Below are 3,175 nucleotides of genomic sequence, written 5' to 3' on the forward strand. Positions count from 1 at the left end.
GGCAATCTTAGAGGTAGGGGGTTCAGATTCTGGTGGTGCTTTAGTTGAGGGAGCTGACTTTTTTTTTTTTTACTGTTTCCCATTGTTCTTCTTGTGGGTCATTTTCATCATTAGCAAGATAGGGAAAATGATTGGAAAAGTGGCCGTATTCGTGACATACCTTACATTTGAATAGTATTTGCTCGTAATCAAACTACTGAATATGGCTCCAATCGTTCACTTTGAGTTTGATGGCTTCCGGTAGGCCTTTGCCGAGATCCACTTCCACACAAATGCGCGCGCATGCTTGCATATTATTCTTTGGCTCGCTGTGATCTATGTACTTTCCTACAGTGTTTCCAATAGCACGAACCGAGTCATCTCCCCAGCAGTGAAGAGGGAGATGAGGGAGTCTGACCTAGATAGGGACAACAATGGGGACATCCAGTTCTGGATCAAAATCCCGGGTCCATTTGTTTAAGTATAGTCCTCTGGAGTACATGAAGTAAGGCCCATTCCTGAAGATTAAATCCTTGTCTTCTTTAGATTCAAAGTGGAAGGTAAAGTACCCCTTTCCACAAAATCTGATGGAGATTTTACCTTGTATTTTGTTGGATCAATTTCTTTCAACCCAATGTTGCACAGTTCTTGGAGATGGCCAGAGGCCCATGAACTGGCTGATGAGACCTTTTTCTGTAAGAGAGAGGGCTGCCATGCGAGGAATGGCTGGAGGTAGATTAAATTCTTGGAGAATGTCCAACTTTTTGACAAACTTCAATATTGTTGGGTGAGGTCGTTGTGGTGGGAGAGATTTGACGAGAGCAGAGAATGCATGCTAGGGATCGCCCCCCTCCGGTGAGCAGTCCGGAGGGGCCATGGGAGCCGAGGAAGGTCAAGAGAGCGCGCAGCAGGGGCTCAGTAGCAGGAGGTTGCCGAGTAAAGGAACAACGTGAGGCTGCAAAGGGTGAAGGAGGAACAGCTCGCAGACATGAGCGGTTCAGAAGAAAGAGGATCACTGAGGGGACCGAGCAGGGCCAAGGAGAGCTCAGCAGCAGGTGGCTGCCAAGCAGGGGAGCCGCAGGAGGCAGCAATGGTGGCTAGGTCAGGATCTTAAAGACCTAATTCTTGAATTCATGGTTTATAACCCAAAAAAAAAATATCAAGCGATGGTGGTTAAAATGGATGAGTTATTTTTTTAAGATAAGTAAAGTGAATAGATTTCTAATACAATGGATATTGATTTGGATGGCAAAAATTAAAAACCAAATACTTAAATTCATCAATTATATATATAACATAATAAAAAATATCTTAAATAATCATTAAAATATTTTCTCTAAATAATATAAAACAATTATAGCCAACTAGATAACAAGTTTTCAACTCGAAATTAAAATTCTTCATTTATATAAAGTTATCTTAATTCAAAAATATTAAAAAAATTTCATTTTATTTTTATTTTTTGATATTTATTTTGATAGGAAATTTAATCAAATAATAAAAAAAAAAAAAAAAAAAATAATAATTTCTATAAATTTAATAATAAATTATAATTAATCAAATAATAAAAAATTTAAAAAATAATTTCTATAAATTTAATAATAAATTATAATTAATCAAATAACAAAAATTTTAAAAAATAATTTCTATAAATTTAATAATAAATTATAATAAATTAATTAATTAAAAAAAATTAAAATTGATAAAAATGTTTAACTTCTCACAAAATGTTGTTAATAAAATATCAACTTTTATAGATACTTTTAAAAATAGTTTTACAATGATTATCTTTCCAATAGATTTGAAAGGATATCCAAAACAACACTAAAATGTTATATTTTCTTTTTGTGAAATATAGTTATTTTCCGCACATAATATTCTCTCCCATCTATTTCATACGAATATTTTCACCCGATTTTATTTTTTAAGTGGTAAAATATAATCACTTCTATTTTTCTATTTATTATAATATTATCACCTTTCTTTAACGCAGTCGTCTATAACGCGACTTTTTAAAAGTTTTTCCGGCCGGTTTTTCTGGTGAAAATCCGACAGCAATTTATTGGAATCGCAAGTTTGATAGCTAGTTTCTGCACAATCAAAGCGTCCCAGGGGTTTTTCAGGGTGCTGAATTCGAATATGTAGTTAAAAAACCATTTTAACTGCAACAAATCATGATTTAATCTCAATTTATTCCGCCGGATTCCGTCACCGGAATCTCCAAAAAGTCGCATTATAAACAACTCCTTCTTTAACTATATAATATTTATATTTTTCAAATTATCATGGTTTTTCTCCCGGCTATAAATAATGACTAATAAATTATGATTAATTTTAAATAAGGGGAATAGTTATAATGCATTACCGTCTTTGCTTTTACCCTTAATTAATTAATTAAAGGTTGTGTTGTAATAAAGAAATCTCTCAACAGAGTCGTAGCTCTTGGCACAGTGAAATTTCTCTACATATGCATTATTGTTAATATTTTAATATTGAATAATCTATATCTTCATATTGTGAATATATCTATGTCTAGCGCTATTCACAAGAACATTGAGACAAATGATAGGCCCATACGATATTATTGGTAATATTTTAATATTAAATAATGTATATCTCTCTATTTTGAATATCATTAGTAAGTTGAGTAAAGGATGTGTAGAGTGTAGAAAAAATCGTGTACAATGAAAGATCTCTGCACAATGAAATCTCTTCATAGAAAAATCTCTACATAAGCGATGTAAGCTTTGCTTATGCTTCTCTTTGAGAAAATAGGTTAAAGTTATAAAGTTCCGTTTGCAATTTCGTTTCTTGCACATATCATGCATAGATAAAAATGTCAAAGATTTAAATGGAAAGTAGTTTAAGATTAATTGTCCCTCTGCACCCCACTGTCAAAAAGCTTTACATAATAAAAGCTTCACACAAGGAAACAAAATAGTACTAATTCGAAAACTGTTCATAGTTAAATTAATTACATGTGAAAATTACGCATAGTTTCTAGTATCGCCTTTGATTTTCTTGTTTGTTTGGTAGTTGTAGAGACTTCAAATCAAGGAAAGTTAGATCGTGGCACAGGTTGAAGTTTATGGAGCATGAGAAAAAATATGTATAATGAAATCTCTTCACATAATGAAATATCTTGGCAGAAAACTCTCCACATAAGCATAAATGTCAGTGAACACCTCTCAGAGAC

The sequence above is a fragment of the Pinus tabuliformis genome, chromosome 6 (assembly GCF_031772625.1).
Source record: "Pinus tabuliformis cultivar Carrire ecotype Pingquan chromosome 6, CPIR1, whole genome shotgun sequence".
Lineage (NCBI taxonomy): Eukaryota > Viridiplantae > Streptophyta > Pinopsida > Pinales > Pinaceae > Pinus > Pinus tabuliformis.